Raw genomic sequence first — 24205 nt, forward strand, 5'->3', positions numbered from 1 at the left:
CAATTACAGAAAGGAGATTCACTGCTATCTTAGCCTGATGGACATAAAATGCGTCTCATCACACTCACTGGAGTCGCGACACATAAACAGTAGTTTCAAGTTCACAGATAACATTTCTCACATGCTGCGGATGTGAAAGGAGCTGATGCACGATTATGACTCATGTTTTGCGTTGTCGTGCGCCTATCATGCTCACGCGGCGATTTGTACAGATATTTTCGCGATTTAACTCAAAATGTAAGCCCACTGTCTGATCAGAAAATTACGTCACCATGTCTTTTTCATTTATAGGACAAAGAAATACTTCCATTGCAGGGATCTGAAATGACGACCGCCACTCTGAGTGCCATCGTACTTGCGTACTTCAGCGATCTTTTTTGCAGAGGCCTACGGTGCCTAAATCGCTGAGACGAGGATGAGGTTAGTCCACGAGCAATTTGTTAATGAACAGAATTCGCGTTGTTGGAATATCAGCAGCTGAGGGTGAAGAGATGAGATTTAAAGTGTCTGATCGTTGAATTTTGTGCCTAGAATCTTATGTAGCGAGAGGGTTACACACTATTGACAGCAAATGTCCCTAAGATCGGAAAATTAAAACTGGTAATCCCTCTTCCCCTCCCCCCATTGTTTTGAGAGCAGAAGACTAGGCAAGCAACAAGCAACACGTTTTCCATTCTCTCTTGCATACATTTCATAATAATCACGGAAACAATGTTGCATCTGACATTCATACAGCAAGACAAAACTCTACCATCTGGTGAGCAAGATGTATGAGACAGGCGAAATACCCTCAGACTTCAAGAAGAATATAATAATTCCAATCCTAAAGAAAGCAGGTGTTGACAGATGTGAAAATTACCGAACTATCAGTTTAATAGGTCACAGCTGCAAAATACTAACGCGAATTCTTTATAGACGAATGGAAAAACTGGTAGAAGCGGACCTCGGGGAAGATCAGTTTGGATTCCGTAGAAATGTCGGAACACGTGAGGCAATACTAACCTTACGGCTTATCTTAGAAGAAAGATTAAGAAAAGACAAACCTACGTTTCTAGCATTTGTAGACTTAGAGAAAGCTTTTGACAATGTTAACTGGAATACTCTCTTTCAAATTCTGAAGGTGGCAGGTATAAAATACAGGGAGCGAAAGGCTATTTACAATTTGTACAGAAATCAGATGGTGGTTATAAGAGTCGAGGGGTATGAAAGGGAAGCAGTGGTTGGGAAAGGAGTGAGACAGGGTTGTAGCCTCTCTCCGATGTTATTCTATCTGTATATTGAGCAAGCAGTAAAGGAAACAAAAGAAAAATTCGGAGTAGGTATTAAAATTCACTGAGAAGAAGTAAAAACTTTGAGGTTCGCCGATGACATTGTAATTCTGTCAGAGACAGCAAAGGACTTGGAAGAGCAGTTGAACGGAATGGACAGTGTCTTGAAAGGAGGATATAAGATGAACATCAACAAAAGCAAAACGAGGATAATGGAATGTAGTCAAATTAAATCGGGTGATGCTGAGGGAATTAGATTAGGAAATGAGGCACTTAAAGTAGTAAAGGAGTTTTGCTATTTAGGGAGTAAAATAACTGATGATGGTCGAAGTAGAGAGGATATAAAATGTAGACTGGCAATGGCAAGAAATCGTTTCTGAAGAAGAGAAATTTGTTAACATCGAGTATAGATCTAAGTGTCAGGAAGTCGTTTCTGAAAGTATTTGTATGGAGTGTAGCCATGTATGGAAGTGAAACATGGACGATAACTAGTTTGGACAAGAAGAGAATAGAAGCTTTTGAAATGTGGTGCTACAGAAGAATGCTGAAGATAAGGTGGGTAGATCACGTAACTAATGAGGAGGTATTGAATAGAATTGGGGAGAAGAGAAGTTTGTGGCACAACTTGACTAGAAGAAGGGATCGGTTGCTAGGACATGATTTGAGGCATCAAGGGATCACAAATTTAGCATTGGAGGGCAGCATGGAGGGTAAAAATCGTAGCGGGAGACCAAGAGATGAATACACTAAGCAGATTCAGAAGGATGTAGGTTGCAGTAAGGTACTGGGAGATGTAGAAGCTTGCACAGGATAGAGTAGCATGGAGAGCTGCATCAAACCAGTCTCAGGACTGAAGACAACAACAACAACAACAACAACAACAACAACAACAGACGGCATACGGTAAGGCCTGAGGAAGTCAACGCGTGCCAACTCCTTTAGATCCTAGTCAAGAGTACAGGGTTCCGTTTGCTCACTGCTATAAGCGACCGTGCATTTTGCTTGTCAGATCCACGCCGAGGAAAGACTTCACTTATGGACCCCGTAGTAGAAACTAGATTTAAAAAGTTAATCTAGTTTTTACTGCGGGATCCATATCTGAACACTTTCCTCGGCGTAGGTCTGACCCTGGGAGTGCTTTGCAATACCATGCCATTTTGATCTGCGGGAGGCAAAGCGTGTATGCCACCTGTTTGAGCATAGTTTAAACAACGCCCTGCGTGTCTTCGTAAGGAAACGAGGATGGAAGGAAGATTAGGACTTAACGCCCCGTCGATGAAAAGCTCAGATTGGACAAGGACTGGGAACGAAATCGGTCGTGTTCTTTTCGAATGAACCGTATCAGAATTCGTCTTATGTGATTCAGGGAAACCACGATCATTGCCAGATTGGGATATGAATCCCACACCTCTCGTGTGATCAGCGCAGTGACACTTCGCATTCTGTGTGTTTTCGCATTTCATCTGATGTGTGGTATCTTGAGACAACGATGGGAAATTAGCCCGATCAGCGTACAACGGGAATCCACCAGCAGACTACTACACCCAGGTTGTTCAGAGCAATGATCGTTAAACCAAGGCGAGGATCTGATGAGAGTTTGGTTCCTCTCCTCTCCTCACCTCACAAGCTCTTGCGCGATGTGTTACACGATCATTTCGCCTTAAGAAAACAAATACTTTTTTGGCATTTTTTTCAGAATAAATGAAGACATATTGTTAGTTATATTCAGAACATCACACTAATTCACGGATGAACCAACGGTTCCTGTCTGCTGTGCATATTAGCGCTGCATTGTTAAAAAGAAGAGCTTAATTTACGGAGGTGTCATTATCCTTTTAAGCTGTGATTTCTCAAAGCATTTAGTTAAAAACAATTAAGAAAATTAATGGTGGTACATAATCCCGTAATTACCTTCCTCCTGTGAGACTGAATTTTCACAAGAATAATGACCAGCACTACATGAAACGCTCTCATCGAAAATAGCTTCTGCTGATCATTCACCTAATCTAATATTAAATGCCATCTTCTGGAGGTATTATGATACAAACTCTAGAAAACCTTGCGTTCAGTATGATTGATATCTCGGTCTTCTGTTGCGTCGATGGTTGTAAGTTCAGGAAATACGCACCTGTTCACAGCTTGATCGGTAACTGTCGGATGCGATCCTTAAACAGGTTGCTTACTCCATTTACTCATATACTGTGAACGGTAAAGTGTCAAGCAGGAATTTGACTTTCATTTCAAAAAGCTAGTGTTGTTTTTATCTACGTGCACTATAGTCGCCGCTGAGATGATTTAACTTTGCACCGAAGGTCTTCTGAGAGAAATCTATTAGATGTTGTTGACCACTATTCGATTAGTCACGGACAAATCCGTTATTCCAGGGGAATGAATCATCGGCACTTGATTCGTGATAATGAAACTAGCACGGCGATATCCGATGTTTTTACACTTCTCAGCTGTAGCCTTTAAGTATGTAATCATCTTGATGCTACATGAGAAACATTTGCAACCACAGAATGAATCTGAACTGTAGTGACAACTTTCTAGAATCTGATAGTGGAATCGGCTTGGTGCTTCGATGTAAGACCCACCGGTGTTTAGTAGATCATTACAGAGTAATTGATGCCGTTTTCGGTTGTGTATCACCGAACATACCGACACGCGATTGCGAATGCGTGTGATACCGTACTTATCATGCATATCAAAAAACAAAAAGTGTCAAATATTGTCATATTTCACTTGCGTGTCCAACTCACGAAGATTGGCCATAACTACAAGTCGACGATGGGGTCAATGGGGAGGGAGCACCAATACAAGGATCGGCCGAGAATCAGGAAGGGTCTTGACTGTGATGTCGTGAAGGAACCACCCAAGCACTCGCCTCGAACGATTTCGTGACACCACGCAAAGCCTACATCATAAGTTTAGTTATAACCACCGCACCACCTCATTACGTCATTTGCAGTCCGAACTACCAACAAGAAGTATGGCGGGGTTCACATCCCTGTATGACCATTCATATTCAAATTTTCGGCAGGCTCCTTCCGATTCATTGCCGTAACTCTCTCTCTCTCTCTCTCTCTCTCTCTCTCTCTCTCTCTCTCCGTATTAGTGTGCCTTAGATGTCCCTAAAGGTGCGTCCACATGATGTCTTTTTTGTGTTCCACTTTGGAAATACGCATAAATTTCCAGCAGCGCAAGAACGGATACGCATTTGTCCATACGTAATCTCCTGGAAATGGGGGCCGTGCATAGAGCGCATTGCTTCCTACCGTCGGTGAGAATCTTCGCGCTTTTTAGTTGAGTGTGTTGAGGTTGTGTTGTGAAGCGATTTATATGTATTAACATCTGGTGACTCCAAAGGAAGCATGCTTAAGTATATAGATGATTACAGACAAAGGAAAACCGTATGGAATGCCACTTCTAAATATTATTTGAATAAAAATTTGGGATGTGAATCCCTGACCGTGAAGTATGAGAAAGAGTCTCCGATCATATTTCTGTAAAGAATAAGATACCGTTAAGTTCCGAAGTAGGTACAAAGAGAAGAATAAGGCAGAAATTTGTGAAAAGTGCGTATGATAACTGTGGACGACTATTCGTGCTATGGCGGCTTAACAGAATAACAACTGAAGAGCGTGACATCTGAACAAAAGAAATGCTGGAGTGTGTGTAGATCCTCAACAAGCTACTAGAAATAGAAATGAACGACAATGATGATGAAAAAATACAAAATTGGAAAACTTAACCTCCGTTCTAGTGGATTCTGGCGTCTATGAAGTTCCCAAACTTGTCGAGTTCAAATAGTTCAAATGGCTCTGAGCACTATGGGACTTAACTTCTGAGGTCATCAGTCCCCTAGAACTTAGAACTACTTAAACCTAACTAACCTAAGGACATCACACACGTCCATGCCCGAAGCAGGATTCGACTGTAGCGCCTAGAACCACTCGTCCACCACGGCCGACAAATTTCTCGAGTCTGAGGATGTAAATCTACATATAACCAATTTTATCATGATTTAAGTTCTGTAAACAACGTTTTCTTTTGTAAAAAAAACATACAAATGACACATTAAAAGCTAATGAACCTTCACATAACGACTAAGAACTTCCCGTAAGTATTTCTCAGTTCCACGAATAATCACAAATGTTTTGTTTTGAAATCCGAAATAAATAGATCAAACTAGTAATAAGTCGCCGGTTGCTAGCTAACGAAGTGTTATCGTCTGCCTTATCGCTGCAGTTCCCCAAGCATAAAATCTAAAATTTCGGTGTGAACTAGTCCTGAAGTTTGCAAACAAAACTTCGTCACTTTGTATTTCTCGTACCTCTATTTATTTAGATACTTCCTTACCTACAGTCGCTTCCGTGTTTTCTTTTTGTGTCGCCTTTTCATCACAATAAACACAGCACAAGCTTCCAAACAGAAAAGGGGATCCATAACAGACTGCTTGCGCAATGAGGCAGTGTGTGGACACGAGAACTCCCATGCGTACATGCGGTATTTCCACAAATTTTTGTGAATACCCTTTTATTCCCGTGCGTCTGCGGTTGCACTCGTGGAAAGAGGCATCGTGTGGACACACGTTAAGCATGCCAATTCCTATGCATCAATCCATCGGTATTTTTTTTTAAATATATCTTCACTGTCAGTCCCGTAGCTTATTCGAGGGATTAATTCCTTCTCATAGTAGTCTTCAACTCAGACAATGATGATAATTCACACCAAGGAAGGAAGGAAGGACGATTAGATGTTAACGTCTCGTCGACAGGGCGTTAATTAGAGACGGAGCACATGCTCGGATTACGAAAGGATGGGGAAGGAAATCGGCCAAAACGTTTTTCAAAGGAGCAGTCCCGGCATTTGCCTGAAGCTGTTTAGGGAAATTACGGAAAATCTAAATGTGAATGGCCGGACTGGGAGTAGAACCGTTGTCCTCCAGAATCCGAGTGCAGTATGCTAACCACTGCCCTTCCTCGCACGGTAACTCGCTTGTTCCTCGAATTTGTCTTGCACTTCATCACTGGCGAGACTCGTATACTGCACGCCGAGAAACCACATTGATCACTAGAACTGCTCGGGTGTCTGCGGTACCGCAATCATGAGCGCGATCCGTAGCTCCGCCTCTGATGAAAGTGAAGACTACAGCCTGGATGTGGGTCAGCGGTCCTGCTTCGTGCGACTGGGAAATCTTATCGGAAGCAGGCGCAGTGAAAACGCCTCGGATGTTTCAAGGTGCATTAGATGTCACGACTTCTCGTCAACTGCGGTTTTGCTCTACTCAGCGAAGTTAGTGGGAAAGTTTTGCGGAATCCTTTCTGTAGTTGGCTCTAAGAAATACAGTTAGATTTAAGTTACAGACTGTGGTGACTTGTCTTCAGTTAGAGATGACTTATTTCAGGTGACAAATTATGTAGTACAAATATTTGAAATCTGAAACTTCCCTAGAGTCCTCAGATCGTAGGCTATCCTGAAATATTGTCATGCGCATTAGTAGCAAATTCGTTTTGGCGGCTGCGGTAGTAGAGCTCATGTTCTTTTCGAAGAATTTGAGTGATCGCGATGGAAACAGTATTAGTGTATTTCACAACATATTGTAAGGGTAGGCTCGTTACTGTGAAAGTTAAAAATAAACCTAGTCTTAATAATCAAACATCGTGGTCTAGCTATATTTGTATCTAATGAGATGCATAGAAGTAACGCTTTAGTAAGTCGTTTATATACTATTCATGCAAACTGCCACGCAAAACATTGTTCCAGTTTTAAGGCGGAGAATATGGAGACAGAAGAGCAGTACGATGCGTCGTCCATTATTGATATCTCGCATACGACGGATGGGTTACATCTTTAACTAATACCACTAATCATTGTCTCATTATAAACTTAGAGACGAGATGGTATTTTTTAGAAATATGTGTGGTAGCGTTATTATTAAGTATAAGTGTATGTATATCGTTTCCATTTACGGACTGAAAGGGTTACTAATATTAAAGAAGTTAATGAGAAATTTGTTGACGATCGGGGTCCTACTGCGAAACCTAAAATATAATTTTCTAATACATTATGTCGATTTTAATTACAAGGATTATGTTCTACGACTGAACAACCACGGGAGTATAAACTGTTCTTTCTGTCCTGACAGTGGGATCGCCGAATGAATTTTGTGACAGTTTTGCATCTCCTTCCCCGTCAAGCTCTTAGCGTGATGAATGAAGATTATAGTTTGTCTCGTCGATATGGAAGTAACTAGAGACAGATCATTTTCGCAGGTAAAGAAATATAGGGAAATGAGTTGGAAGGAGCTTCAAGGAAATCTAAATAAGAATGGTCAGACAGGAGTGTGAAACTCCATATTTCTTACTGGTTCGTAGAGTAAATGATCGACTGAGATGGAGCAGTGAGCAGTGGAAGACTGTGAACCCTTGTTGTAGGCTTCTCATGGTTGCCAGAAATCGTTCAAGGTGAAAGCCAGGATGGTTCCTTCACGAGACTACAACCAGATTCATTCATGATCCCTCTCTAATGACCTCGTCATCGACGAGACGTTAGACCATACCTCCTCCTCAGTTGTGTAAAAGTGAGAGCAGATACCCAGTCGTATCTAAAATTTGTTTTGCCCCCTTCTCAGTGAAATTTCCAAGTTGTAAAATTTTTCATATACTACATCAAACTGTGTTGCTCGATAAGCGGCTGAGTGAACTGTTTCACATAGCATAAGGCAGAGATATACCACCTCAATTATGAGCGTGAGAGGTGAAACAACATAATACTCAAACCACCCTTCAGGTTCATAACTGCTTTGAATCAGAGTAGAACGAAGTGTCCGCCGTTCTTTCTGTCACAAAGATAGGTCCTATCGATTTTAAACTTTCTAGTGAAGCTGCCGTGTGTTCCATCTGTCCGACGATCGTGTAAGGCCAGTAAGTAGTAAAACTTGGGAATCATGTTGAGGAGGAACCTCGTTAGAATCGCATTAGGTACTCTGTGGACTTCAGTTATTCTAAATCATTTACGGCAAGTTGATTTCCTCCCCAGTCCTTAATCAACTGAGTTGGTATTGCACCTATAATGTCTCAAGTCGCGTGGTTATCTAGAGCCCAACCCTGGAACAGAAAACAGGAATAGTGCCCATTGTTTATCAGATGCGTGTTATTAATTTGTTACATTTCACGTTTGCCCCAGTTCATGTGCCAATGTGAAACCATCAATTCGTCTTTAGTGGACGTACGGTTTTAGTTGTGTCATTTATCACCTTACGACAACAGTGCTGTGGTAACACTACAGTAAAAATCATCTTTAGAAGATAAAAATAAAACTTCGTAGATTTTTTTCAAAACAGCTAAACACCACATAGTCTGTGCTATACAACTGTTTTAATTACAATGTAATGTTTGATTTTTCTTTTATTTTATGAAGAAATAATATCTTTGACCTCCTGACTACAAATAAACCCAACATTTTGGTGGCACCAAAGAGACATGTATTATCCTGTTAAAAGGATTACGGTCACCAAAGCAAAAAGGTTTATCAACAGAGTTATTGGTTATTTGTGATTGGTGGTACTGGAATAGACGACATTCCCTCAGAACTATTGAGATCCCTGGGAGAACCAGCCACGACAAAACAATTCGACCTGATAAGCGAGATACTCTCTAACAAACAAAAAAGACGCACCACGAAGGAATTACTCGAATGGGGCTGAAATCGGTAGATCGACTGTACATGTACAGACGAACAAATGATTAAAATTTCAGAAAAATTGGATGATTTATTCAAGAGAAGAAACTTCACAAATTGAGCAAGTCAGTAAAGTGTTGGCCCACCTGTGGCCCTTTTGCAAGCAGTTTTTTTTTTTTTTTTTTTTTTTTTAACTTATGGGACTTAACTGCTAAGGTCATCAGTCCCTATACGTACACACTACTTAACCTAAATCATCCTAAGGACAAAACACACAAGCACACACACACACACACACACACACACACACACACACACACACACACACACACACATACACACACACACACACACCCGAGGGAGGCCTCGAACCTCCGCCGGGACCAGCCGCACAGTCTATGACTGCAGCGCCTGAGACCGTTCGGCTAATCCCACGCGGCTGCAAGCAGTTATTCGGTTTGGAATTGATTGATATAGTTGTTAGATGTCCTCCTGAATGATATCGTGCCAAATTCTGTCCAACTGGCGCGTTAGATCTTCAAAATTTCGAGCTGGTTGAAGGGCTCTGCCCATAATGCTCCAAACATTCTCAGTTTGGGAGAGATCCGACCTTGCTAACCGAGGTAGGGTTTGGCAAGCACGAAGACAAGCAGTGAAAGCTCTCGACGTGCACTGTTGGGCATTATCTTGCTGAAATGTAAGCCCAAGGATGGCTTGCCATGAAGGACAACAAAACGGGGCGTCGACGTACCACCGTGATTTAAGGGTGAAGCAGATGATAACCAAAGGGTCCTGCTACGAAGAGAAATGACACGCCAGACCAGGCCAGATGACACTTTCTCTTGAATAAATCATTAATTTTTTTCTGAAATGATAATCATTTGTTTGTCTGCACATGTACAGGATGACAATTATTGAACTATATGAAATAAAGCAACTTCGGAACAGCTTGCGTTAGGACGTTCAAACTGCACGGTTGGCTGTGGGGCATGATGGGAATTAGTATGCACTGTATGGTTTGGTTTAGCGACGAAGCCCACATGTATTTCAGTGGGTTCGTCAATAAGCAAAATTTGTGCATTTTTGGGCCTGAGAGTCCGCATTTCGCGATCGAGAAGTCTCTTCACCCTAAATGGGTGACTGTGTGGTGTGGAATGTCCAGTCATGGAATAATCAGTGTGATATTCCTTGATGGCACAGTGACTATCGAATGGTACATGAAAGTTCTGTAAGTTAATTTCATCCCCATTATCCAAAGTGACTCTGGTTTCCATAAGATGTGATTCGTGAAAGACAGAGCTCGACACCATTGAAGCAGGAGAGAGTTCGATGTTCTGGAGGAACACTTTGGGGACCACATTCTGGCTCTGGCGTGCCCAGTGGCCACTGGCATGGGCCTCGATTGGCTGCCATATTCTCCGAATCTGAACACATGCGACTCCTTTTTGTGGGGCTATATTAAAGGCGAAGTGTTTAGCAATAACCCCAAAACCACTGCTGAGCTGGAAACGGCTATTCAGGAGCTCATCGATAGCATCGATGTTTCGGCACTTCAGCGGGTCGTGCAGAATTTCGCTATTCCTTTGCGCCACATCATCGTCAATATTTGCAGGCATAACGAACATGCCATAACCTAAATCCAATATCCGTAGTGACCTTTGCATGTTGAATAAAGTGTATGCACGGCGTAGTTTGTAACTAATTTACGTTTTTTCATATAGTTCAATAATTGTCACTCTGTGCATGACATCTGCCGATTTCCGTCCCATTCGGATAATTCCTCCATGGTGCGTCGTTTTTTTTTCGTCAGAATGTATGAGAGACAAACGATATACCCTCATATCTGAAGAAGAATTAATTTATTCCATTACCAAAGAAGGCAGGTTCTGATAGGTATGATGTTACCAAACCATCAGTTTAGCAAGTCGTTGAAGGAAAATACTGACACAAGTTATTTACAGAAGATGGAAAAATAATTGGTAGGTGTTGATCTCAGTGAAAATCAGTTTGGCTTCCAAAGAAATGTAGGAACATGCGAGACAATACTGATCCTACAAGTTATCGTAGATCAAGTGGACAAGATTTAATCTACGTTTATAGCAGTTGTAAATTTAGAGAAAGCTTTTGGCAATGTTGACTGGAATACGTACCAACCGCAAAGAAAACACACTGCAGTTGCAACAGTCAAAGGGCACGAAAGGAAAGCTGTAGTTGAGAAGGGAGTGAGGCAGGGTTGCAGCCAGTACACGATATTATTCAGTCTGTACATCGAGCAGGCTGTGAAGGAAACGAAGGAGAAATTTGGAAAAAGAATTAAAATCTAAAGAGGAGAAATGAAAATTGGACGCTTGCTATTGACACTGTAATTCTATCAGGGACAGCTAAGGACTAATTGAACTAAGTGCGCTATACCTGTCAACAGAAACGAAAATCATGTCGGGTGTGCAACTAAGCATTAATGATACAAAAACGATTGATAGCACTGCGGCATCCGTCATGTCGATTGCTTGACAGAATTTGCACTTGGTGTAATGACACGTGAACTCAAAAGCAGAGAAGACTTTTATTTATTGAAAGAGTCCCAGGGAAGAGCTGTGCATCTACAAAGCAAATCGCACACATGCCGCTACTGTGACCAGTTCTCAAGTACTTTTCCAGAGTTTGGATTTCGTATCAAGTTCCCGTCTCCGGCCATCCTGATTTAGGTTTTCCGTGATTTCCCTAAATCGCTTCAGGCAAATACCGGGATGGTTCCTTTGAAAGGACACGGCCGATTTCCTTCCGCATCCTTCCCTCACCCGAGCTTGCGCTCCGTCTCTAATGACCTCGTTGTCGACGGGACGTTAACCACTAATATCCTCTTCCTCGTATCAAGTAAGATAACATTTTGTTGAGATATATAACTCTGAATGTGGTTGGCAGAACAAATGTTCAGTGTATTAACCATTTTTAACTGTACTTGGCATGAACCTGGATGACAGCATGATATGCAGATAGGAGTGAGAACTACCTTGATCTCATGTCTGAGGAAGCTGAACTGGTAATTGGAGTTGTCCAACTGAAATATCCATCTCCCATTATACAAGGTGCGTTTTGGAAACTTCAATGTATGGTCTCAGAAAATAAAGGAAACGAGTGTTACAAAATAATTAACTTTACTGGCCTCAAAGTAATCACTATTGGCTACAATAAACTTCTGACATTGATTGTAAAGCTGTAGAAAACTGTGAGCAAATGCTTCGTGTGGAATCATGTGAGGCACCGTGGTCGCATGTTTGTAGACTTAGGCATCATTACAGCAGACGAGACCAGTTGCTACAAATACTATCCGGAAATGAAGCAGTCTTTTATTGATAACCCCTTCTGAAATTCAAACTGAATTTTGCAGATGTCATTATGATCACTGAGGTGTTTAACAATCCTCACATGCATTAGTTTCTCTAAAACTTTGCAAAAACTTGACAGTAGTGATACTGGCCAATAGGTTGCAGTATCTGCAATATCTCCCTTCTAAGGTTTCAGAACTGTATGCTTAGCCTTTCAGGAAGTATTCTTTGCTTAAGTGACGCATCGAAAATGTGACAAAAGATTTTACTTATATGGCTGCAGCAGGATTTGAATAATTTGCTATGTATGTTGTCAACTGCAGTGGAGTTTTTAGTTTTGAAAGATTTAATGACTTTTTCAATTTTCAGAATGATTTTTGTTACTTCGGTCTGTTGTAATTTGCTAGGTACACTGGCTTGTGTGAAATTCATGGCTTGATTTATGGAGGCTTGCAACCTTATTTGTTCTGTCACTATTAACAAAAGTTTGTTGAATATATCAGCAATTGTTTTTGGATCACTAACAAGATGATCTTTATTTTTTTAATTTAATTTTTCACAGCAAATTGCACTTTCCTTCTTTACAAAATTCGAGATAGTTCTTACTTTATTGCATGAGTTAGCTATTTCTGCCTTCAAGAACATGTTCTTTGATGCCAGTATGCTTTTGTTAAGAATTTTATTGCAAAATTTGTAATGCCTAATAGTATTTGGATATCTTGATCTCTTGGCTGCTGCAAAAAGAAAAAAGAAAAGAAAGAAAAATGAATAAGAAATTTTGATGCTCTTAGTAATCCAAGGCCTGTGACCTGATTTAAACAGATTTTCCCTCGCTAACTTTTTAGGAAATTTTTCTTCATAAACTTGTAACCTCATCAATAAATATATTCTATTTGGCATTCAAATCAACAGCAGCATATACTGGAGACCAGTCCACATGCTATAATTGATGTTAAAAATTTTCCATGGTTTGTCTGTTTATGATCCTAATGTTTTCCCAACTACATTTATACGATTTATGTTGAGGAACTGCCCATCATGATCAGAGATGCCATTTATAATATTTTCAAAGTTAAATTTTTACATTAATGTTTTTTTATAAATATATTATCTATTAAAGTACTATCACTTGCTGTTACTCCAGTTGGACTACCTACCACTGATACTAAGCTGTAAGAGCACATCAGGTGTTCAAGATCTGTCCTGTTTCTATTTTCTGTTAAAAAGTCACCCATTACAATAAATAACTTAGTTTTTCTAGGCAGGTGGGATAAGAGTGATTCAAAATGTCTCAGAAAAACATTCAGATATCCAGCAAGGGCCCCATAAATTGACAGCACAATAACTGTTGTGCTATCTGCTGTTATCTTGATGCCACATACCTGAAAGTGCTGTTCAGCACTGTATTTGCTTAAATCTGGAGGTTTATACAGTACAGTGTGTTTTGTACTACTAAGTACACAATGGTAAGGAGAGGTGGTCTACAGAGTGGTGCAGCAGCTGTCATCATACGGAAGCTGGACAGGAGCAGAAATGATTAGCGAACACACAAATACCCTAAACAGAAGTTCTACTTAACTTGCGGCTTTCTCCAAGAGATGCAAAAAAGCTTTACAAAACAACATGCAGCAATAAGGTTCAAGTATTATAAGAAGCAAACTAAAGAGCTTTGTGCAGTGTGAGGCTCCCGCTACTAATGCATGAGCAAACTGTCAGAGGCTGACTAAGACTGAAGACTACGACTGCAACAGACTGGTCATGTAGCTGCTGCCAGCCATCCTATGTTGTAGTGGCAGAGGACACTTTAAGTCATAGCTGCTGAAGGTGTGGCTCAGTGGGCACACTTCATTGGATCCACCGGGATCCCACACGACCGCTATTTGTGTTTGTTGGAAATCTGCATTCCCATTGCAAACTGCAACTGTGAGATGCCAGTGGTATCGATCTATGACACCACACATTATTTCTAACAAATATCACAACACCACCCTTCCACGAACTAGATCTACAGTAATGAGCAGTTAAACAAAATTTTCAATCTGTAACATGGATTCCGTCAGTGATAGGGTGTTCTGAGAAACAAAGAACAAAGTATATCAGGTTCACTTCTATATTCTTCATCTTTTATGTGTCTTAGCAGTTGGTCTTTCTTATTCTTCAGGCCTATTAAATTTTAATGAAATAAAGTCAAAGTTTGAGACTTATTCCTCATTGTATTTCTATATTTGTTTGAAGCAGTTTTTTTTAAGTGCACTAGTTAGTCCTACTTCGGACATTGGAGGTTCACTTTGAATACACGAGATAGATGTTTCACATCATTTTGACAGCTTTTCTCTTGTGTGACTCAACAACTGCATCTATACAGTGGAAAACACTGTGAAGTGGATAGTAGAGGGTACTTCCCATTGCTCCACATCTTAGACTTTCTCCCCATTCCATTTATGTATAGATTGCAGGAAGAATTACTGTTTAATCACTTCTTGGTGCACTGTAATTAGTTTAACTTTCTCTTCACAGTCCCTATGAGACTGATACATAGGGTGCTGCAGTATTTTCCCAGATTCCTTGATTAATACTAGTACTTGAAACTTTTTAAGCAGGCTTTCGCAGGCTAATTGAAGGCCATCCTCAAATGTATACCAGTTGATGCTTTTTAGCATTTCCTTGCAGACTCCAGTGAGTTGAAAAAACACATGACATTTCACACTGCCCTTCTTTGCACACATTCAGTATTCCCTGTTGGCCCAATTTGGTGTGCATCCCACACACATATGCAGTATTCTAGGATGGGTTATATGACTGTTTGTATGCAACTTCCTTTGGAGGTGGAATGCATTTCCCCTGTATTCTAATAATGAATTGAAGTCTACCACTCACTTTACTTTCAGTTGAGCATATGTGATCATTCTGTGCCATAATTTCACAAATATTTTTCACCCAGGTATTTGCATAAGCTGACCAATTACAACTGTGATCTTGATATTTTACTCATTTTGTGAAGCTCACAGTTTTATATTCCCCAACATTTAAAGCAAATTGCCAGCTGTTGCAAAACTTTGAAATCTTAACAAAACATTTGTGTAACTTTTTGCCAGATAGTACTTAGCGGTAGATAACTGCATCATTTGCAAAAAGTTTAAGGTGGCTGTTAACATAGTCTGCCATGTCATTAACGTACAACATGAACAGCAAGGGTTCCAACACTTTCTACTCAGGATGTTCCTAATGGCTTTTTTGCAATATAAAAATAACTTTTGGATTATTGCTGAGGGAGTTACCCCCAACAGTGATTCCATACTAAAAGCATGGGTCAAAAAGAGTATGGTATACTGTACGTAAGATTGTTTGTTAGCATAATGTGCAAGCTGTTTCACAGAAAATATTACAGTGCTTAATTTATATGCATGCAATGTCTGTATGTTATCTTGATTGGAGTTTATCATCTAATATGATTCTCAACAATGTAATAGAGATACCATAACTTCTCCCAGTCTTATTTCCTCTATCAATATATCTACGTGATCTTCCTTTTCCCTATATGTGAACAACATGAGGACTGTTGTTTTTTAGATTCTTCAGTTTTCAAAATATTTTCTGGCCACACTTTCTATTGCTAACTTCCGCTAGCCCAGTTTACCTTATCTTTTGTCATCACTGAAGTAACAGAGTGCCTGGGTGCATTTCTTCTTTCCCAAAACACAAAGAAGTTCAGATTCACTTGTGTGCTAGCTGATCAGCTTTCTTTGTAATAGCCAGTACAGTTGAGATGATAGTATGCAAATAAATATACATCATGTACAATGTTATTTATGAGACAGCACAATTACCGTGCCATATATTGTTACCCATGGAAGTTTTCCATCACGTTTTGTTTATGATGTTGGTGCTTAAAGCAGAGAATTTTATTGATCACATAATTAAACTGGATTTCCTTGGTAAGGTGGGGCACTTCTGTTGAATCTGGATTACTGATAAAGTAAAAGACCTTTCATAAACTGATGAGTTTTATTTATTTATATTATGATTTACCATGGAAATGACTGCAGCCAGAATTGTACTTCAGGACACAAAGGACCAAATCAATGCACTTGTGTAATAATAGCTGGTGACTTAAGTATGGATATGCAGTCAGTGGCGACACACGAGACATTATAAGGACATACAATCTCCGGTTCCATGTAACAAATCCAAAACATACAGAAACATCTAGCACATTAATAGACCATGTTCTGTCAAATACACCTACAGACAGACAAAAAGCTGAGGTTATAAATACTGTTGTTTCAGACCATTTTGGACAAACAACTGAACTGCGAGATCACATAAAAACTGAGGAAAATGTAGTGGCTGAATTTAGACAAACTAATCTTAGAAATCTGAGCGACCTACATTTTTTTTTTTTTTCTAAAAGAAGCAAAGTGGGATCATATTTACAAAGAGGACAGAAGGATTTTAATAATTTGCTAGAGATGTTGTCAACTTCGGTGGAGTTTTTAGTTTTGAAAGATTTAATGACTTTTTCAATTTCCAGAATGATGACTCTTGTTACTTCAGTCTGTTGTAATGTGCTAGCTACACTGGCTTGCAGGAAATTCATTGCTTGATTTATGGAGGCTTGCAAAGAAAGAGGCGAGAATCTTTCTGTGGCAGATTAAGACACCACATACATACAGCTTGTCCTAAATTATCCAGAACTATTAGGGGTAAACCAAACAAAAAATTGTTCACCACAGAAATTAAAAAATTAAGAGATGAACTGATTGAACTCTTTCAAACGTATCAGAAAAGAAAAGATCAGGTCAGTCATGAGGCTTACAAGTGTAAGAAGAAAGCATACACAATGATAAGAGAAGCAAAGGCCAGCCACCAAAAATCTGAAATACAATCTTCTTCTAACATATTTAGAACAGTATGGAATTATGAAAACAGAAAAGAATTGCATGCTTTGAAAGATACAAATATAGCATTGACACGGGAAGGGAAGAAGTGACACAACAAGTGTACAATATTTTCAACCAGCACTATATAGCTATAGTGGAGAAACTTCTAAAACAAAACATATCAGTACCAAAAAGAACGGAAAGACCCAAAAAGGTGCCCAAGAGTTTATACCTCCTCCCTACAGATGAATCGGAAGTTCTTAAAAACTTGGAGCACTAAAAAATAAAAATATAGGTGGTCTGGATGTCATCTCAGCAAAAATGGTCAAACACTGTGCTAGATATCTTGCTAAGCCTCTAGCATTCCTGATAAATTCAGTACTGAAGCAAGGAGTATTCTCAAAATGTTTAACGATGAGTTAAGTTTTGCCAGTATTCAAAGAAGGGGATAAAGGAAACCCCAGAAACTATAGGCCCATAATGATCACACCTGTTCTGTCAAAAATATTAGAAGCAGTGATTAAAGATAAGTTTATGAACATCATAGAGAAGCATAACATCTTAAATCGTGCACAACATGGATTTAGAAAAGGAAAATCCACCAAGAATGCAGTGACAAACCTTGTAACCCACATCAGTGAGGAACTGGATCATAAAAAAAAAAGTATCTAGTGTCTATTTAAACCTTTCAAACCATTTCACTGTGTCTGCCATGAGAATCTTCTACAGAAACTGAACTGCAATGGCATAAGAGGGGAAAGGAAATAAAACATAAATCTGGGAAATACAGAGAGAAATGTGTGCTCTGATTTTCTGCAGGTGAAAAAAGCCCCCTGCTTTAAATGAAAAAGTGATCATGTATGGCGATGACACAACTTTCCTAGTATGTAGTGACTCAGTGAAGGAGAAGGAAAAAAGAGCCAGTGAGAACTTGCAAATGGCAGAAAGGTATTTTACAGAAAGTAACTTATTGACAAACAGCAACAAAACTAAGTGTACAAATTTCAAAACAAACAGAACCAGCGGAGCAGAGGAATTTACTCTGTGCGTTGGTGATGTACACTTAGAATCAGTGGACTGTAACAGGATTCTGGGTATAGATGTGGACAAATTTCTGATATGGGGAGAACATTTTGACAGGATCTGTTCCAAAATAAGTATGAATATATTTTTAATGATAAAAAGTGCTATACGGTGGACACAGAAACCTTGCTTAAAATGTACTATGGACTTATTTTCCCGCACACATTGTTCTGTATCCCAATATGGGGTGGTGCAGATGTACATGTAGAAAGAATTGTAGAACTTCAAAAGAAGCCATTAGGTGTATAGCTAAACTAACACCTCAGGAATTCTGCAAAAACAAATTCAAGGACTTTAGAATAGCAACTGTACCAAGTTTGTACATATATGAGACAATACTTCTTCTAATGGTAAATGGTACAGCACCTCTAAACAGAGACTTTCATGATCACAACACAAGAACCAGAGAAAATTACCACATCTGCAGCAAAAGACTGAAAATGACACAGGGACCCTAGAGTTGCAGGATGCTTATTTTATAATAGACTACTATTTAGCATCAAGAGCATAAAGGAACTGACCACCTTCAAAAGAAAACTCAAGGAACACCTCATCTCTGGATGCTGGTATAAGGTAAAACAATACTTGTTGCCAAATCCATAGGACAAATGTAAGTTGGAATGTCAAATTTTCCTGAAAGGACGAAAAGGAAAACAAAATGTAGTGCTGAAAATACATAAGAAAACATACAGACTAAGATGTAGTGTTGCAGTAATGTATAAATGTCCTAATATTTCTATGCTGCGAGTTTAACATAGGTGAACTAAAAAAATTCTTCTAAATGTATTATTTATTATTATTAGCAGTATGACAAGAACAATTAGATTGTAGACTTTCCCTATGAATGCTAGACTGTTGCATAAATCAATGCAAGTGATCATATATCACTGATTAAAAATATTATCAGTAAACATTACTACAGAATTACTTCATGTATAAAATGGCAAATTTCCAAGAAATTTGTTTATTTCTGTATAAATTTGCAACATAACATGTCTAAAACCATTGTAAAACAGATCAATGACAAAAAATAAACTATAACTATTAATGCACCGTTTCAGTATACCCACCAATCTAGTTCCTAGAAAGGAATTAATACTTCCATCCATATTACTTGGTTAAATTTTTTAACATGACAGACCCACATTCAATAGGAGGCCCATTTCAAATAATGATTTTTCTGATATTTCACTATGAGAGTAGTATGATAAGTCTGGTAAATTTATGTGAAAGAATGGAACATTTTGGTTGCACCTTCCTGGTTGGTGAACTTGATTATTCTAAGGATCGTATAAAGAATTTCAACCTTGTACGGTGTACAGTTCATTGTTGACAGCCATTTGAATTGGTGAGTACACCAGCAATAGAAAATGGTGAACACTGATTGTCATGCCATTATGAAACACTTTCATTTGAAGGGTTGGACTGCCAAACAAATCAAAACAGAACTGGATGAAGTTCATCCAGACACTGCACCATCATTGAAGACCATTTACTTTTGGATTAATGAAATTAAATGTGGTTGGGCAAGCACCAAAGATAAAGCACACTCCAGCTATCCAGTTGATGTCATCACTTAGGGGACCATTGACAAAATCCATGATATGATAATGCAAGACCAAATAAAAATTCATGAGATTGCTGAGGCTGCAGACAGCTCAACTGAGTGCATAATATCCTGCAAAGGAAATTGGCTTTGAAGAAGTTGAGGTGGCTAAGGTGGGCGCTGTGATTGCTCACATTCGACCAAAAGCCCATCTTGCAGAACATTTCAATACAATGCCTGACAATGTTTAATCACATGAGCTGTTAAGCTGATTGTGCAATGATTCTCGCACTTGTAAACTATTGCTATCTTCAGAATTGTGTGCATGATATTTTTCCGAAATACTTTTTCGCCGATTTGTGACTGTTGATAAAAACCTGGATCCATCATTACACACCGGAGTCAAAACAGAAGTCAAAACAATGGACAAAGGCTGGTGTAAGTGCACTGAAGAAGGCAAAGACCATTTTGTCAGCTGCTAAGGTGACAGCCACTCCTTTTTGGGATCCCTGAAGAACAATTTTCATAGATTGCTTGGAAAAAGGCAGAACTGTAACTGGACCCTTTTATGCTTCATTGTTGGATAGTTTGAAACTTGCATTGGCTGAGAAAAGGCTGAGGTTGTCATGTACACAAGTGCTCTTTCACCATCCCACACATCAGTGATGAAAATGAAGTGCATGAATGGGCTTTGAACTGGTTCCTCATCCACCAATGGGTATTTTGCAGAGTTTGACAGAACCTATTTTTCCAGTGGTGTGAAAAAGCTAGAGGATCATTGCAGCAAGTGTATACCCCTCAAAGGAGACTGTTGAGAAGTAAGGTGAGCTGCTTATGGAACAAACATTTGTTCTTGCCCCTCTCTCTCTCTCTCTCTCTCTCTCTCTCTCTCTTTTACCAGGCTTATCAAACCACTCTCATATATCACTTAAAGTAAATGGCAGGCTGTGTTCTTTATTGAGAACACAGTTGATTCCCTCTGTGTCTGTATGGAAATAAGCTAGTGCTCAAGGCATAATTATGTCTCTGGTTGTCAGACATCAGTATAAAAGGAAGTTTCACTCAACAGTCACCGTATATCAATACATCCATGTAAAAAAGGATGTTTGATAATTATAACAACATTGTTCATGATTAACTTTAAGAGCTTTGCTGAAGTATTAATGTTGTGTCTTTATAATATTAACTTCTGTTTTAAAATGTTGTACTTAAAATCAGATGGGCAGTTCGGTCACACTGTATACCACAAGCTGACTCAAAACTTTCATTACCTGGTCCAGAAAAGATCAGTTTTAAATATATTTATACATAGAACTACATCAACTTCATACAAGAATCCTACACCACACATATGAAGAACATGTTCTGAGAAATAGGCTACTTTAGATGAGGAAATAAGATGGTACTCACTAATAAATAAAAATATGGAGATGACCAAACATGACAAGGTGATTCACCTACAGTACTCCTTCCTTTCTGTAAGACTATATTTAGAAAAATAGACAGAGGCCTGGTCAAATGAGGAGTACAACCTGGTTTATGACCACTAAGGTGACAAAGCTTTGCTACATCCAGTAAAAGAATCTAAGGATTTCTAATACTCCTTGAGAGTGCAGCAGTTCAGTCTGCAAGTACAGTGTAAGAACATTGTGTGGCACTACATGAAATATTGAGATCTGTACAAATCAGCTTTTGTAAAGGGGAGCCTCAAATATAAGCATCAAATTAAGTTTGATGGGGCAAAAATTTGGTCCTATGCATCAACCTACAGGGATTCTATAATGGAGATAGCTAGTAAAATTGGACTGAGCTACAAAAACTTTAACTTGGGCAACAACTGCATAGAAATGGGTATCTATGCTATGATGCCCCAGAGTACTTCACATAGTTCTTTTCCTCCCAGCAACATTGGTGACATTAACATCATTCCTCTACCTCAGACACTGCCATGTTCTATTGTAGCATGGATTTATTTCTTAGCCTCAGAGACCTAATTCAGACAACTGTTACATGTAAAGTTCAAAAAATGGCTCTGAGCACTATGAGACTTAACTGATGAGGTCGTCAGTCCCCTAGAACTTAGAACTACTTAAACCTAACTAACCCAAGGACATCACACACATCCATGCCTGAGGTAGGATTCGAACCTGCAACCATAGCAGTCACAAGGTTCCAGACTGAAGCGCCTAGAACCACTCGGCTACTGCGACCGGCACGTGTAGAGTACCACCACAAAACAAGCTATGATAGTCAACTCCTAATAATCACAATAGATCAGGTTATCCTTTAAATGTACCAAGGCAAAAAAATTTTGAGACTTATATAAATGAATACTGTCACGATAAACAACATTCATTGGTTACTGAACTGCTTTCTCTATCAGCAGTGGAAACAAAGCTTTTATAGTATCCAGTCAATGAAGTGTCCCATGATGTTTTAAGTTATCACAAATTACATTTTTGAAAGAAATAATGGGAGGATTATCACTACATGTTTTGCACGAATGTATGTCCTAAAATTGCACATTTTTTATTTTACTAGAATGTGGTATATGTGACATGCACTATAATGAACTGCAAAATATATGTTGTTTCTAAGTAAGAGTATGACAACATTTTTTTGTGTGCATTTGGGTTCCCATTATGAGGTGTGATGTTTAACATTTTATTTTACATACGGTTTCATACACATCCTCCCACACTATACAGGTAAGCTCATATGTAATGCTAAACATTTTCTCCTTTCTTTATTGATAATGTATCTGCTTTCTCTGGCAAACACAAAATTATATGGCTCCTGATGCTTTAAAATTATGCCTTAATGGAGCATTTTTCTTCTACATGGTGTAACATTATAGACAGTTTTAAAATTGAAGTTTCATATAGATAACAAAAATGTCAAATTGATAAAGCCAATATACCTACTTCAGTGTCCAGAGAAATGTCACACCAAAACACTAACCGCAAACTCTGGATGGAATATACATAATGGTATCAGAAGTACACAGATGATGTGATGCATGATGCTTAAAGACATTCATGTTATTTACTTTGTACGCGCACTTGAGATTGTTCCTGTTTCAACCATAAACTTCATAAACTCATTATTTTTTATACAATAAAAAGACAAAGCATACAGTGTGCAATAATTGGGCAAAAGTTGGATCTAGCCTCTCACAAAAATTGTAAGCAATTATGATGTGCATTGTTTCACAAAATTCATCAAATTATTTTAGAACAGTTGCAGCCTCCACAATGGGGGAGGGTAATAAAAACCTATGTTTCCTCAAAGTGATTCCAAACAGTACTAAAAATTGCGATCGAGTGAGAAGAGCATTAACTGTGGGTTACACTATACTCGGTCATTAGTAAACCATTTTTTATTCAGCACCTCCATTTACGATCTGCAGGTAACTCTTTATTTGAAGACTTATTATTTTATTGAAACAAGTCTGCCAAATGATGCCATGTGTCTCATCACTCATATTTGCATTCTATTCGACTGTCTTCATAATCACTGTGTGGGGAGTAAATAGGTAGAAAAGTCATCACATTAGGTGCAAGTGTTTAAAAATTGTGTTTACGAAGGCTGATGAAAAAGAAATTGGCACACTGTTACCTCCTAACTTGGGGAAACATATTCATCAGCAGTTTCAGGAATTGATCGGATTACACTTGTCTGGTACATGCTGTTTCAGGCTATGTTTACATGAACAGTAGTGTGTCTGCAGCTCTCAGTATAATTGTCAACGTGTGCCTTACTCTTGGGGATATATACATCAAGGCTGCTGAAAAAATTGTTACGCAGAACTATGAACACTATTTACTGCTCTATATTTACAAAATGTGAGAAAACTGCAATCAGTCAATAGTATATGTAGAAAGCGTTTTTTTCCCTCGTGATAATTAGTTCTTTCCTTGACAGTTACGAAATTCACAAAACTTTGTCATAACGACCCCTCTACAGTCAACAACATGTGACAGAGGAACTAAGTACTAAAATGTGTTCCGTGAAAGAATTAATGTCCATCCCATTAGTCTCAATTCCTCTAAAGTACATAAATTCTTTGTAAAACACATTGCAAATTGAATCTATGGTAGTATTTAAGCAGTGAATCAATGAATGTTAATGAAGACAGGTTTCATAGACATAGCAAATTATCAATCAAACTTGCGGATAAAGTTAGTCGTCGAATATTATAATTTCTTGTTGGCGTGTTGTTTCGGTATTCCTTAATCTTGCAAATGCCTGGTTTCAGTTTTATATTCAACATCGCACGAGCGAGCCATATAATGACAAGTTTCTTCAAGAACGAGCGAGTAACAACAACCTAGCCGTAGCGACCGAATGAATCGTTTGACAGCGCACGAGAAATCATGTGTCAATTCGTTGCATATGAGAGCATCGCTCCGCTCGCCA

At 39.0% G+C, this 24205-nt stretch overlaps 1 protein-coding gene across 1 annotated transcript in view; it reads left to right on the plus strand.

Moving 5' to 3' along the window:
• The window catches only part of LOC126470988 (5-aminolevulinate synthase, erythroid-specific, mitochondrial), a 113330-nt gene that overhangs the window by 37599 nt on the left and 51526 nt on the right, over positions 1 to 24205 (plus strand). The gene's annotated exons all lie outside the window — the stretch shown is intronic.

The sequence above is a fragment of the Schistocerca serialis genome, chromosome 3 (genome assembly GCF_023864345.2).
Source record: "Schistocerca serialis cubense isolate TAMUIC-IGC-003099 chromosome 3, iqSchSeri2.2, whole genome shotgun sequence".
In the NCBI taxonomy this organism is placed as follows: domain Eukaryota; kingdom Metazoa; phylum Arthropoda; class Insecta; order Orthoptera; family Acrididae; genus Schistocerca; species Schistocerca serialis.